This window comes from Hipposideros armiger, unplaced genomic scaffold (genome assembly GCF_001890085.2).
Source record: "Hipposideros armiger isolate ML-2016 unplaced genomic scaffold, ASM189008v1 scaffold_1512, whole genome shotgun sequence".
Classification (NCBI taxonomy): Eukaryota; Metazoa; Chordata; class Mammalia; order Chiroptera; family Hipposideridae; genus Hipposideros; species Hipposideros armiger.
This window is the reverse complement of record NW_017732862.1, coordinates 30,881-46,884: the sequence shown is the minus strand read 5'-3', so window position 1 is coordinate 46,884 and position 16,004 is coordinate 30,881. Positions and strand designations below refer to the sequence as shown.

The 16,004-nt window shown below is 38.8% G+C and overlaps 1 protein-coding gene across 4 annotated transcripts in view; it reads right to left on the bottom strand.

Moving 5' to 3' along the window:
- The window catches only part of STAMBPL1 (STAM binding protein like 1), a 51,193-nt gene extending 35,439 nt beyond the window's left edge, over window positions 1-15,754 (bottom strand). The window contains exon 1 of one of the 4 annotated variants that reach the window (XM_019634145.1): window positions 15,258-15,754. The gene's annotated coding sequence lies outside the window, so the exon portion shown is untranslated. The remainder of the gene's footprint in view (window positions 1-15,257) is intronic. The other 3 variants (XM_019634143.1, XM_019634144.1, XM_019634141.1) reach the window with 3 other exon arrangements.
- Between the last annotated feature and the right edge of the window lie 250 nt (window positions 15,755-16,004).

Sequence of the window (16,004 nt, the reverse complement as noted above, 5' to 3'; positions counted from 1 at the left end):
TGTACACCTGAAACTCACAATAAAAAAATTAAAAAAAAATGACCTAGGCCTACCCTTGCTGTTCATTTTAAAAGATTTAAAAATTCAGACATAAGTACACCCAACACTAATTTAAAATAATACTGAATGTCAAGTATAATTAAAAATCAAAATAATTTAAAAAGAAAGAGAAGTAAAAACACTACATAAGAAAAATCTGAGCAACAAAATAAAGTCTAAAGATAAAAAAAAGAGATAAAAATAAAAACTCAGTAATCAATAATTACTTTGGTTTTTTACACTCATCCGTAATAACTGCAAATCAGAAGTATGCTGTAACCCAGAAGATATGTGCTAAAATATTGATATATGAAATATTAAACATGATCAGAGTATTAGAAATAGTTTTTATTACATTTTTTCCTATACTTGTAAGTACTATATGTTAGTACCCAGTAAGTGTCATGTGCTTGTGTCTTATCCCTAGAGGAATATTCCAGGTTAAACACACCATGACACCGTAGTTTAGATTAGATCCATCAGCAAGGATGCACTGGCTACAAAAAAGATTATTAAATAAATCAGCACTCCCAATATATGTTTTAAATTACTTCGAGGTAAGTCTAGGCTACCCTGACTGCAATCAAGTCGCACTTTAAATCATAACATAATTATTTCACATAGTGCAATACAATTTTTATCCTGACACAAGGATGAAATGGCTGGGCACCGTCAGCACCAACAGCTCAGGCTTTGGGGCCACATATACCTATAGGAGAATCCAGCTTCCACCACTTATGAGTTGGGAATGCTATGGCATTTTATTTAACCTTTTTGTGTACTTTACCTTCATTAAATGGGGGGAAATAAAACTTTTCCAGAAGAATTCAACTGAAGCATATTTATATGTTTAATATATAAAGGTACTATACAAATCACAATTATATATAAATTATAGTAGATAATATAAATTATATATTTTATATAAATTATATTAATGTATAAAGGTTACATAATTTATATAAATTGTGTAATATCTATTAATATATAAAGGTAATATATAAAAGTTCTATTACAGTTCCTGGCATGCAGAAGGAAACTCAAAGAAAATCCGTCTCTTCTCCCATCTAATGGTTATAGAGAAGCGAGGTTAATTACCTCTGTCCTAAAATAAAACGTTGATTTCTATTATAGATTTTGGAGATGGTTAATGTTTCACTATTTGCTTCATTGCAATTAGTTTTTGACAGAGACTGTCAGTTGTCTATCCGACTTTCCACTTCCCCCACCACCATTTCTTGCCAGCAGGGCCCAATCTCAGAGATACTCACTTTTCCAGGTTCCTTTGCACTCAGGATTTGGTGAGTTGGCCAGTAACCAAATCCTGGACAATGGGACCAGAAGGGGAAATCTGTTGGGAGGATTCTGTGAGATTTTCATCTCTAATGCAAACAGATATTCTGAAGAATATGGGCCTTTTCACTGGTTGGACATGTGTCTTTATGTAAGATTTTAAATGCAGCAGCCATTTTGCAACACAGAAGGGTCAAGCCTAAGAAGCAACTGGTGTGCAGAGGGTGGTGGAATGAGTCTGGCTCCTTGCTGACACTGCTAAGCAGATGAACTTATCCTGCAACCATTCTCCTCTGAACTGTTAGCGTGTAAGATCTAAATACCATGTTGAAGGAACTCTTGGGATTCTGTAGTATGCTTCCTAATTGATATAGGGTTCCTCTGGCAATATAAGAAAACCTCTAGCCAAGTGACTCCAATTACAAGGGTGGTGATTCTGAATAGCTAAAATAAGAATAAATAATAATAGAACTTTGTGAGATTTAACAATTTTCAAAGGAAATACTTCTAAGATAATATTACATTCTTCTTTGATTAAACTAAAAATATTATTTTACTCTTTCTTGGTGGTTCACAATCTTATTTTAATGTACCTGCTAACACTAATGCTTCTCTCCACTTCTAATTGCTCTCATTTAGAAAATAAATTAAAAAGCAACTTCTTTACTAAACATCTGTAACTTCAATCTCTCCCATCCCTCGTTTAGTCAACCTTAGATTACTGATCAAATAATTTAAATTTATATGTCAAATTAAAATGTTGACTGGATATGGATCTGAAGAGATCTCCTGTGAGCAAACTATAATATATGCTGATTACAATGAATGTGCTATATGATTTCTAATTTGCCTGCTCAAAAAGCATTTTTTCTCCACGAAGAGCAAGCTGAATTCTGGGCAGGCAAAGTATTATTGTAGGAAGATACACCACCTTTAATGCAGCAAAAGAGCTATCATAATAATAATAATACTAACAGAAAGATGTCCTTCCCTGGTTAACTGAAATACTGCATTAACACACGTGATTTCAGCCCTCACAAAGCCTTATCAAAGAGGAGGCAGTTGAGCCTAAAAATTAAACAAGCAACCTTCAGAGTCAGAACAACTAGGTAGAAATTCTGCCTCCAACGACTAACTGCAAGATCACAGCTTCCCAAACTGCAGAGTGAGGTTGATAACGGTAATTATGGAAAGAGCTTTTGAGAAGGTGAAGTGAGGTAATGCCTGTAAAACATGCAGCACAATGCTTGGTGTCATAAGCACTCAACGAATGACAGCTCCAGTTATCTCCATTTTGCAGATGAGTAAACTAGATCAAATAAATAACTTGAGCAAATGGTGGAGCAGGACTCAAAACGAGGTGCACAGGATTCCAGAATTCATACTTTTAGTCACACAGCAATACTGGCAAATAACATTTAATACTTAAAGGTCAAACCAGGGGAAGGTCAAATCTTTGGGCCATGGACAAGAATGATAGGATTTACCGCAGAAATGAAAATTCAGCTCAGCATTACAAATATCTGATTCATAACCTTCTCCCTGACAAAGAAATAAAAAGGCATTCATTTTCTTCACTTGCTTCCAAAGGAGAATGATTTGATGTCTGTGGACTGACCACCTGGAATACATAGTTAAGAAAGTCAAATGCATAATTATTCTACCAAGACACTGTTCAGTTCAAAATATTTGGTGGTTTTTAATATAAATTCTCAGTTGTGGTATTCAAAAGGCATTTCCTATGTTGATGAATGTGCTAATTTAGAATTCTGTTCTCTATTTTAATGAGATGATTTAATTAATATGCATCATAAAACATTTGGAAAATGAATTTGAGGTGTGAAGGAGAAATTCATATTTGTACACAATTATTTTGTCCTCATAAATCCATAGGAGCATGTTAATTTTGTTATCCTGCTGTTGAAATACTAAAACTTCCTGGAAATTATGCATTCTAAAGATAAGTCAGCCATAAGCTACTAAACTCTAATGTATATACTCCCCTTTATACTGCAATTGGCTTTTAAGAAAATACTATCCAGAAGAAGTTATCTAATCATAGTGAGTCAGAAATGAATTTTCAAAATAATATCATTTTCTTGCCTGCCAGCTGCCTGAGGCTCAGAGATGAAATCAGTCCTTGGGTATTATTAATTAATTTTATTTAATTTTAAGAAATTTTCTAAGGACAGTACTTCCACAAGATGAATTTAGTTCAGCACTACTATTGAAAAGCAAATGCTATCCTAAAATACTGATTTACCGCTCCTCCAATGTGCCCCCACCCCAGGAATCCTGACTGTTCAACATGTTCCAGTAGACAGCTGCATTCACATTTTTGGTTTTGCCCTAGACAATCTCTTCAATGCAGTGGACAAACGCAGAACAGTCTGTGTCCCTCAATAACTTTCCCCAGCATCATCTGTGTTAAAATGCTTAGAGAGCCTCTTAGGCTGCCAAAGCTGATAGCAAGTGGCCATCTGTTGTTCCTCTTTGCTCACCACTCACTCCCTCTCTATATTCTTTCCCTGTAGCTAATATCCCTCTACTTGGATGTCACGTTTTCTGAGTGTAGTTCCTGGGCCACCTGCATCATAATTATTTGGTGGAGGAGGTGGTGGCCATTACAAAAAACAAGACTTCTAGGCCACACTGAGTTGGAATTTCTGGGAAGGGTGCCCCACACATCTTTAGTTTTATCAAGCAGTCCAGGAAATCTTTATGCACATTAAAACTTGAGACTGACTGCATCAGATAAAACTTGTCTAAGACAGTTACAAATAATCCCCAAATACCTGTTTTAGAACAAATTCCTGCCTTGGCCTCAATGAAGTAGAGATGTTCCCTTTTTCCGAACACTTCCCTCACCCTGCACCTCAACTATTCATGTCCTGTCTTTACTCTTAACATACTTTTATTCCATAAGATACATTTTTTTTCATGGTTTCAACTAAAGCTTAATATAAGCTGAAGCACTGTATCTTCAAATGACTTACATCCATTTCTACTAGGACATCCAACTTGATTTCTCACTCACTATGTTCCAAGGCTAAATACATCTTTCCCACAAATACTGCTAGGGCCAATGAAATTAATTCATTCATGCATTTATCCAAAATTATTTATTAAGCTCCTACTTTGTGCTAGGAGCTAGTGATACAACAGTGAGCAAAGAGACACAGTATCTGATTTTACAAAACTTACATTCTGCTAGGGGCAGAGAGGTGTGAAGATATTAAAGGACTACCTGCATGGTTGTATCATTAAAACTATGGTAACTGCTACAAAGACAAAATATAGGAAACAGACAGAATTATGACTTTTTTGGCAAAAATATCCCAGAAGAGATGGTGTGTTGTTAGTGCATCAGGAGACACTGGTTGGTCCCTTTATCGGTGATGTTAACTTTGATCATTTGTTTAAGTTATGTCTGCCAGGTTTCCCCACTGTAAAGCTACTATTTAGTCCTTTGTAATTACAAAGTATATTGCAGGGAGTTACTTTGAGCACATACAAATATACTTTTGCCTACTCATTTTAGCATCCCAAGATGATTTTTACCTGAAATAATTATCACTGTGGTGTTTTAAAATGGTGAATTTTCTATTCCCACCCTCTCTTCTACATTTATTAGTTGAAGTTTTTGTTTGAAGGTTGTTTAATTTTTGTATAAAATTTTTAAATTTTAGGTTGTCAAAAGGATCTTTCCTTTTTTATGCTATCTGGGTTTTCTATAATTCTTTAAAAGGTCTTCAAACTCACTGATGATAAAAAAACATTTAAATATGTCCATCAATATTTTCTTCCAGTAATGCTAGGGTTAGATATTTTTGGATAAATATCTTTGATCTGTGTGGAATTTATGTGTATGTAAGGAGTAAGACAGGGATGCAGGGGTTTTTTTTTTTTACTGTCAGGCAAAATGGCCCTGAGTCTCCTCAATTATGCTTCTTATTTAATTCTCAACTCTGCCCAATAAGGTGATGTTCCCAAGCTAGACACATAGTTTATATTCATTGAACTGAAATAGCCCCTGTCAATTATACCTCAATAAAGCTGAAAAAAATTAGTCTGGTAGTAATGGATAAAGTTACAGAGAGAAGAGGAATTGTGGATGAGGTACCCGAGGTCTGTATTGAGAAAGGTTAAAAGAATGGAGAAGGATAAACAGTTATTGGGGGAGATTTTGAGGAAAGAAACAACAGAGAACTTGGAAGTTAAGTGGACATATTGAGATATAACAGCACAAGTAGGCAGAAATACTGTAAATGTTGTCATCTAAGGGAATTGGAGATAATGATGCTTCTGACTTTGACAGAGTAAACTCCTTCATCTCAATGAATGGTACCAACATCCAATCAACTACATAAGACCTGGCAAAACCTGGAAATACACACCTGCATCTGCTCCGTCCCTCAAGTCCACATCGAATCTACTGCTTAGATTTGCAGATTCACACTCCAAAACCTCTCTCAAATCCGCATTTGCTCACCATCTTTCCTCACAGCACCCTACTCTGTCAGCCTTTTCTCTGTCTGCATTGCTGGAACAGCCTTCTAATTAGTCTATTTTCCATCACGTGCCTCTTCAATTATTTCTACATATAGTAGGTATGTCATTTAGACAATGTTTTTCTTTGCTAAAAACCTTTAGGGCTGGCCAAGTGGCGCGTTGGTTAAGAGTTGGCTTCGGATGCCAGCTCTGAGCAGCAGGGCCCTGGTTCAGATCCTACATGAGGGCCAGTGATGCTGCGCCCTCTACAGCTAAGATGGTGAACAACAGCTCAACCTGGAGCTGGGCTGCCATGAGTCACCGGCGACGTCATAGGCTGCAGTGGACCTACAGTGGGCTGCCGTGAGCTACCGTGAGCGGCCAGTAGCTGGCGTGAGCTGCCAAGAGTGGCCATCCAATGGCTGGTGACCGATCTGCCTCACCCAGGAAGAGCACAATGATAATACCAACATGGGCCAGTGAAGTGACGTCCTCCACAACTAGACTGAAGAACAAAAGGACAACAACTTTTCTGTTCCCTTTCTCCGATTCCCCAACACTGTTCCCCTCTCCCAATTCCCCCAGTAAAATCTTTAAAAAAAAAGAGAGACAAAGGAGACATGACAACTAAATGTAGTGTGTGATCCTGGACCAGGAAGGACGCTGATGAAATGTGAATAAGACCTGTAGATTAGACAATAGTACTATAATGATGTTAATTTCCTGATTTTGATAACTACTGTTGTCATGTAAGATGTTAATATTTGGGGAAAATGGATAAGGGATATACAGAAACTCTGTGTACTCTTTTTGGGTACACAGGGAAGTCTGTGTACCCAGACTTTGGGAAGTCTGAAATTATTTTAAATAAAAGTATTTTTTAATACTTTTAAAATCCCTTCAACAAGAAAAAGGACAACAAAAGGAAAAAAACTGCAACACTTGTGACAGTTCTAACATCTATTATCTCTAAACTATAGGGAATATTTGCAGAACAGTTAGAAAAAGATAAAGAGTTAAATAAAAATGGGCAAATGGAATGAACAAGTCATAAGAGACATATAAATGGCTAGGTAATGTGAAAAAAATGCTTAATTTCACTAGTACTTAAGAAACTATGAATTTGAACAAGGTTTTTTTCATTTATTTGATAAAATTTACATGATTAATCATACTGAATATTGATGAGGATTGAAAAAAATTTTCCAATTTTTAAAAATAATATGCATTCCTGTTGACCAAGCAATTCCAATTCTAAGATAATTTTCCCATAAACTGTCCTGCCCAAATAATACAACACACACACACACACACACACACACACACACACACACACACGCACACACTCCCACTGTACCATGGTTTTAAAATTTGGGCAATAAAAATAAATAGCCATCAAATGGGGATTATTTAAAATAAAGAAATCTATAGTAGATGAAGGCATTAGAAAGGATTTGTCTATATGCACTGAACCAGGAAATTTGTTCAAGTTACAGCATCTAAGTGAAAAAATGCAAGCTGTAGAATAACATATAAAGTATGATTCCATCCTTATAATATTGGTACATATGTATTTAATGTATATTGGCATTTTCAAAAAAAAGTCTTAACAACAACATACGCTGAATTTTTCTCAGCTGTTCTCTCAAGGATGGAACCAGGAAGAATTTCACAATCATCCGTTTCTATACAATTTGTTACAAGTATATATCACTTCATAATCAGGCAGATCATACTTTTTTTAAGCCTATAAGTTTTGAGTAGGTAGCTTCAGATTTGAATCCTAGCCCTACCACATCTGTGCTTCCAGCTGTGTGAATTTTGCTAAATTACTCTCTGAGTCCGTCTTTCTAGTCTAAAGTGAGAATAACTGTGCCCTCCTTACCACACCATATTACTAAAGGAGTGGTAGTTATTCAAGGGCTTTTTATATCCCGAGGGGTTGGTGTGGCCTGATGGATGAGCTGAGTGTCCTCGGTGTCTGGATGACAACATGCAGTTGTCTGGAAAGAAAAATCTATTGTCTACAGACCTTCTGGAAGACAGAGTCAGAGAACTCTGTTGAATCAATCCTTCAATGTTAGTCCTACCAAGTTCAAGGCCCTAGGTGCTCACCCTTGTTGCCTCCTGCCTTTCGGGTGACAGACAAGTCGACTCTGCCCACTTGTTCTTTAATTCTCTGATCTGGACCAGGTACACCCTAGCTCCAGTGTAACGCTTGTTTGCATCCGGTTAGTCCTCTGCTCAAAAATGCACACTGGTAACCCAGTGCCTACCAGAAGAGGTAGACACCCGCACCCACCCTTCAGAGCCAGAGATCTGACCCTTTTCTCTTCTCACGCTTTATTAGACTTTGTTTTCCACTGCTCCCCCAATATATGTCTACCCCACTTCCCTTTTTGGTCAACCCCTCTCTGCTCTATCCTAACATCTGCTGTTCAGAAGGATGTGCAACATCCTCTCTAAAAAATTTCCGCCAACCCTGTGGTTTCCTGATTCTGTCCATCAAAAAACCGACATTAATAAGAAAATAAAACAAGTATAGAGTGCCATTATGAAAACTCCAAGGCAGCCTTGATGTATATGTTATTACATGAAAATGTCTATGGAAATCAGGAGGGAAAATATATAAAACTTAAAAATAAGATCACAAATCTGAATGTAAAATTAGATTTTGCACTTAAGTAGGCTTTTCTCAGTGTGATTTAATTGACCACTTGCATCAAAATCCCTCAAGAAGGTTGTTAAAATGAAAGCTCCCAGGACCCATCCAACCTTACTGAATAATACTCTATGGGGGTGGGATGGATGGAAGACGTTTTGGTTTTTGGAGACGAGTTTGAGAAGCACTGCCCTAGTTACCTCTCTAAGTTTTTCATTATTACACTTGCCAAAGAAAAATAACCTTTGTTATAAGAATGGAGTCATTTACATTTCAAAATCTGTATTTTAATTTCTCAAGTTTTTCATTAATTGCAAAAACAAAGTTCCGTACCCACTAATAATTCCAAGTGATTTTCATCTTTTTACTTATTTTTCTTCAAGTACTATATGGATTCAGTAAACAGTTTCTCCATCCCACTGAACAAAAACCACAAACATATGAAGGACTTATTCCAGGCCTCTCTTTTCTAATCTCATTCCATCCACTATATCCATTTGTTCCTCCTATTAAAGAAATCTTACCTTGTGGAACAGTTTATAAAACAACCTTTCAAGGACAAAACAGATTGGAAAAGAGCTGGAGTCAATCCACCAGAATATGGAAACACAAGCCCATGTACATAAAGCCCTCCCTCTATTTCTTCTCAGAGGTTGGAAAACGTATTTCCAGTGTTTAAAAGATATGGCTCTAGCAGTGCAATAAATAAAATCACAGGGCCCTTAGCTGAGCTGAATTTAACCATAATCATCTTTTCTGATTGCAGTGTTCCTTCCGCCTTTAATTAAAAGGTGCACAGTTGATATTGCCCCAGCCATTCAGCATTCTCAAAAGGAGCCGACATTGGACTTTTTCACTGAGCACAGGCAAAGGCAGCGTTCACCTGGAGCCAGGGAGGGTTAAAAGTGAGTCATCACTGGCCTCCTGTTTCCAAATTCACCCAGAGTCATCAAATCAATCAAAATGAATACGTGACAGTCCCTAGACCGGTCTCTCTTACGTGTGCCCTCACAGAATCTGTGAGTTAGTTACTGTGATGTCACTGAAACGTAACACAGCAAAAGTTCAGAAAACAAATTCACTAGAACTCAAATTCCGTCACCCTTAATCAAGTTTAAACTCACAAAATTTAAAATCAGTTCCTTTAAAAGGGGCTGAACTTTAAATAATGATGTGTAATTTACACAAAAGGCTAAGACAAAGGATGCAGACTATAGTTTTAAAGATGAGATTTAGAACTTTTTTCAACTAAATTGTCATTTTTTACCCATAAAATTTACACAAGACCAAGAAAAGCTTTTGCCGCTTTAGAAAAAAACAATACTAGTTACAGGTTTCTGAAAGTTATTTAAGAGAACAAGAAATTATATCAGGACTAATGTACTGTTAAAATACTGAAAATCTGGGCCGGCCAAGTGGCGTGTTGGTTAAGAGCTGGCTTGGGATGCCAGAGGGCCCCAATTCAGATCCCACATATGAGGGGCAGTTACACTGCCCTCTACAGCCAAGATGCTGAACAACAGCTCAACCTGGAGCTGGGCTGCCGTAAGTAGCCGGTGACAGGTAGGCTGCAGCCCCTGCTGCAGTGGGTTGCCATGGGCTACCGTGTGTAGCCAGCAGCCAGCGTGAGCGGCCAACGTCCTCCACAACTAGACTGAAGAACAAAAGGACAGCAACTTGTCTGTTCTCCTTCCCCCAATTCCTCAGCGCTGTTCCCATCCCCCAATTCCTCAATAAAAATCTTAAAAAAAAAAAAATACTGAAATCAGTGATGGCATATTCCATCCTAAAGAAGCTCTGGGGGAATTAAGAATTTCTTATTCTTTGTTGCTACAGCAGTCTTCCCACCTATAATTAAAATCTGGCCTCTTATAATTAGACATAATTACTTCAACAAGTCAAAGAACAGTTAAAATTTACTCTATAAAATATTCTGAATAAAAATCGTTATAAAATGTCATCATAACTCCACCATCAGTCATGGATGGAAGATATATGAGATTCTGGGAGTGTGAGGAGAGGTGGATGGCTTTGAGGTTTTTCCAGAATATTGATACCTGCTCAATGATTTAATGTACACATAATTATTTGTAACATCTCTCCTTATACCCAGTGATTCTTTATATAGAATGTAAATGTCATGGGGCTGGCTGAGCGGCTCAGTCGGTTAAGAGCTCGCTCAAGAGTTTGAGCTCTGTGCAACAGTAGTTCGACTCCTGGCCCGAGCTGAGTAGCCGCTGAGCTGCCAACCAGTAACAGGATGGCTCAGCTTACAAAAAAAAAAGAATGTAAATGTCTCCCTAAGATAATGTACTACTGTATATACTGTATATTGTATTATATGTAATGCATATATTATATGTATACATATATGTATATACATTTATATAATGCATACCTAACATAATGCATGTAATATCTACATTGTATAGAATGTATATAATATATTATATAATTACATGGTATTACACACTGTTTATGTAACATATGAGATACATATACACCATATTAGGGAGACATATCCTCCCTGCCTCCAGCAAAGAATCACTGGATAGAAGGAGAGATGTTACAAATGAATATGTAGTGCATAGATATGTCAACTGTTAGGCAAAAACAAAAAATAACATATTTTAAAGCATAAGTGAAAACAGAAATTGGAACACTTCTTAATGAAGAACTTAATGAAAAATACTATTTATAAAACACCAAAACATCAAGAAAAAATAGCAAAAATTTTGTACAACAACCTGGGCATGAATTCTATATTGGAAATGGCATGTTCTACAATGTAGATGATTGGAACCCTGAATCTCCATGAGAACAAGCCCCCACTTTCTTCGCTCTAATCAGTATCCCCAGCACCCAGCATGTAGTATAGAAGACAGTCCGGAAAGCAGGCATTGGAGTCAGATTGTCTGCGTTTGACTCCCAGCTTTATCACTGACCAGCCTATGACCCTGAGTAATTTACCTAGGTCTCTGTACCTCAATTTTTTAATACGTAAAATAGTACCTGTTGTATAAAGTTGTTTTATGAATCAATAATAATAACAGAAACAAACACATACAGCACTTAACTTTTTGCCAGACACTTCTAGTCACTTTTCATTTATACCTATTTATTTATTTAACCCTCCCCCAAACTTTATGAGATAGAAACTAATATCCCAGTTGAAAGATGAGGAAACCGAGGCTCAAGAAGTCAGAAGCCTACCCACGGACACACAACTAGTAAATGGCAGAAAGAATTCGTGTTCCTAATCACTCCATCATCCTTGAGATACCATGTGTGTTAAGACTTTATACAGTGCCTGACATATAGCACATGTTTAATAACAAATATTTATTACTAAATATTTGTCAAATGTTTGCGAGACTCTGAGGTTACACCCGGGCTCAGCAGGAAAGAATGCTGTGATCAACTGGTGATGCCTTCCATGCATGTGGAATATGTGCCACAGGTTTACTATTTCTCCTCCACATAAAACAAAGAATACTGATATCTGACTGCCTGAAGTTTTTCCTTCTCCATGGAAAGAACATGCCTTTAACTCTATTTCAAGTGCTCAAGTACCTACTTATTAAATAAATACTTGATAAGAATGGCCATGTTTCATTACGCAGAGAATAGCAGTGTTTGTATTACTTCAAACCAGTGATAAGCAATTATCTTATTTTATTTATTTATTTTGGACCTAGCCCATTAGAAAAAAAAGTTTAAATGTCTAAGGATCTCATTTTATTTTTATTCAGAACTAAACAAGCTGGATTGGAAGACAAAAACTGCATTATTAATATGCACTATAATGTTAATATTCAGGCAAACTCCAGACAGCTTTTTATCTTTGGTCCTGAAATTAGATTATGAATCATAGGGTAAACTTCTAAAGACTGGGAATGGAAAGTTAGATTTAATAAAAAAAAAAAAAAGAAAAGAAAAGAAGTCATAACACCCTTAATATTCAAGCTTATATAATGCAACCATTTCCAAGAGGACCTTAAATGGCTAACTAGAGCAAATTAAAACATATGAATTACTGGTGCTTATATAAAGGAGCTTTTAATAAACGCAAGTTACTAAGTAACCCCCAGTCTGAATTAGACTCTAAGCCAGCCACATCAATGGACAAACATAACACAGATTTAATTTAAAATTTAGAAAGAAAAATCAAACACCATGTGCTTTGAAAGCTTAGCAATTTGACAAAGGTTTAATTGGCTTTTCCACATAGCATGAGGAGATGTAGGATTGCACTAGAAGTTCATCTGATTTGCTTAGAAATGCAAATAATTTCTGACAAAAGGCACATCCAGATGTAGCAACATCGAGAATTCCTGAGTTGAACATTCTGATGTCAACTCAGGGTTTCTGAATGTACAATCACACATCCAACTGGAAAATTCACATGTTCACAGAGCTAGAATAAGCAAGTCCATTGGTACCAATACAGTGGTTTTTTTGTTAGTTTTTATTTTGGAGGGATTTTTATTTTTCCTTCGGGGAGGAAGTTGGTCTTTTTAGTTGAATATATCAACTGGGCTTCAATATGATGAAAGAGCTGGTATAAAGCTATGGCTAAAGATAATCAATACCAGAAGACATGATGCACTTAGGTTGGGAAGTAAAGGCATTCTAGAATTGTGTTTCATTTTACAAATACTTATTGAGCATCCGTGATCCATTAGCCCTAAGGGACGGAAAGCTGACTCTATTATTTTCAGGGCTGACTATGACTCATTTCTCATAGTATCATTTGAAGTTACTTATAAATATTTCACAGGGTTGATGAAAAAAATGCTAGCATTAGAGAGAATCACAAATCCAGTGGATTAAAGTGTGTCTGGTAAACACATCTCCATAAAGGCACCTGGCATTTCCTGAGCAGCATTTACATATTTCTTGTACTCCTCACATTCTGAGAAAGAATTACCAGACTTTTCTTCTCTGTAAAAAGCAAACTCACTCCCTGGATTGTTGCTCTACGTAGACTTGGACAGAGTCCTTGAAAAAGGAATATGATTGAACTGGTTTAGTGACGTCCTAGGTGCTGAAAGTAAACAGAAGTCACTCTTCTTTACTTGTATCTGTCCTTCTCAGGAGCCAACCCCAGAGACATTCTCTTCTTCAGGAGCAAACATCTCTGCTGAGGACACCCTCCAGGCATGCTCGTCTCATTTCTCTCTCCTAGCCTTTCACTGGCAATGAATGAATCCTACGAAACAGGGCAAAAGTAGGCAAAAACCGTCCCTGAAGGCCACAGTATGGGTAAAGGACTAGGAGTCTCTGCTTGATGGTTAAAATACTATCTGTTTTATAAAAGAGTAGAAGAAAACGAGTTTCTTTTTAAAATTCCAAGAACCCAGCTGATAACATAAATCCCCGCTGATATTCACAAATCACCAACAACGTGCTAGACATATGCTTGACCAGGAAACAAGCAGCCAGGTCATTCTCCAGGTAGATCGCCAATAGCATTTCATGCCATTGGCTGAAGCAGCTGTAATGGAGCAAATGGTAAACAGAAGGAACCTATTTCTTGAAGACATTAACTTGAATTAAAAAGGAACACAGATATTTTTAGCTACAAAATGCCTACTATAATGCAGTCGTAGAGTACATTTTTGAAGTTCAATTGAACATCCTTCCCATAAACATAAGATTGCCCATTAAAACAAGGTGGGAGTGGAGGGGGGGGAGAATTCAGTGGCTTAATCTCTATAAAACCACCACAGAAAACCACCACCAAAAACTTCCCATAGGAAATCAAACCTTCAGATGTAATTTATCTTTTGGAACAAATCTGCCATATTGACCTTGACAGGGCCTTGAATCATGAAATCACAAATCAGCTTCATACTGATACTCATTATAATTTTGGAAACCCCTTAAAACCTAGGACTTCATAGTCTTCTCGGTGACGAGCAGGATGCTGGGAAAGCAGTGTGCTCACTGGAGCTTACTTTGAAAGATGTGTTTTACTTACTACCTACCAAACACTGGCTTCCAGAAGGCCACCCCCACCTCCATGCCACCCAAACACTTAAGGTTTTGTTTCAATCCTCTAGATCAGGTTCTGTCTCCTGAATTACTAATTAGTATGTATTTTCTTTTTTAAATTTCGGTAATTATAGCACCTTAGGTCCTTGGATATCAGCAGTGTGGGTTGTTTTATAGAGTTCTGGAAAATTATGTTCTAATGACATTTCCACTTCTTTGTGCTTTTTGTTAGGGCTTAAATTACTCAGGTGAGGGAAATGTCTTAAGAGTCGCTCATAAACGGCATAAAAGTAAGTATTTACAGAGGCTTGCAAATTTCCTGTAGGGGTAAGGGTCTGTTTTTTCCAACCCTCGCCCCTCCCTTCTCCACAACAAGCACCCCCAAAGACAGGGCGGTGTTCTCTCTGAATGCCGACATCATCTCCAAATCCGAACCAGAAACCCAAGCGTGTAGGTCATTGCTAGGGTCCCGCCCTGCCACCAGGAGCAACAGCTTCCTGCCTTCCCGATCAAGGTGAAACGAACCCTTAGGGGCCGGCTGGGGGCGCAGAGGCAGCGCAGGCGGAGGTGGCTGATTGCGCTGCTCGGCTTGCTGGAAGGAAGTGAACAGCCAGCAAAGCGCATTTTCTTCCCGCGGAACAAGCCTGAGACCCGACGCCGCCAGCGGAAGAGGAACCGGCGGCGCGCCAGGCCACTGGGCACACGGATCCGGCGTGCACACTCGCCTGTGCCAGTGCGCGCTCACACTCACACATACACGCGCGCGCCTACTCACCAGCAACCCCTGATGTCCGGAGCCCGCGTGGGGCGGCAACTGCAGCGGCTGTCCCCGCGCCTGCCGTGTGGCCTTGGCATCCGTCTGGCCGCTGCAGCTCCGGCTGCGCTGGCTTTTGCTAGAAGGCACTGCAGCCGGGTGCTACGGCACACAGCGTGGAGGTGCCCGCTCGCTCCGGCTGTGCCTCCTCCCGTTCTCCTCTATGGACCGATGGAGCTTAGCTAGTTCCACTCGCTCTGGCTGCGTGCGTTGTTCTCCTCCTTCTTCCCTTTGTTGCGTGGCTCCTCAGCGCAGGGAGAAAACACCGCTCTCGCACACCCACGCGCAGGCCGGTCGATCCCGAGCCTGCAGCAGCCTTCCCTGCTGCCGCCGCAGGAGAAGAAATTGCCACTGCGATGGTCCCGGCCTCCCCTGCCCCGGCCTCTGGGTGCCGCCTCCGCCTCTGCCTCCGCCCCCTTTTCCGCGGCGGCCTCCCGCATTCTGCAGAAAAAGCTCGCAGGTGGAAGGTGTCTGCAGTTGGCCTAGAGCGAAAGTAAAACATTAGGGTGAGACTTTTCTCAGCTGAAACCTTGCACGTCCCCTCCTCCGCCTGGAAACAACTGGACTTCCATTTTTCTCCATCAATTGCGCCAAAGTGGACGGGAGTGGGTGCCTTTCAGGACTTCGATGTATACACGCTGTGATATAGCTGGATTTGACCGTGAACTCGCATGGGAGTCGGGGCCAGGATAGGTTTTGGCGAACGTG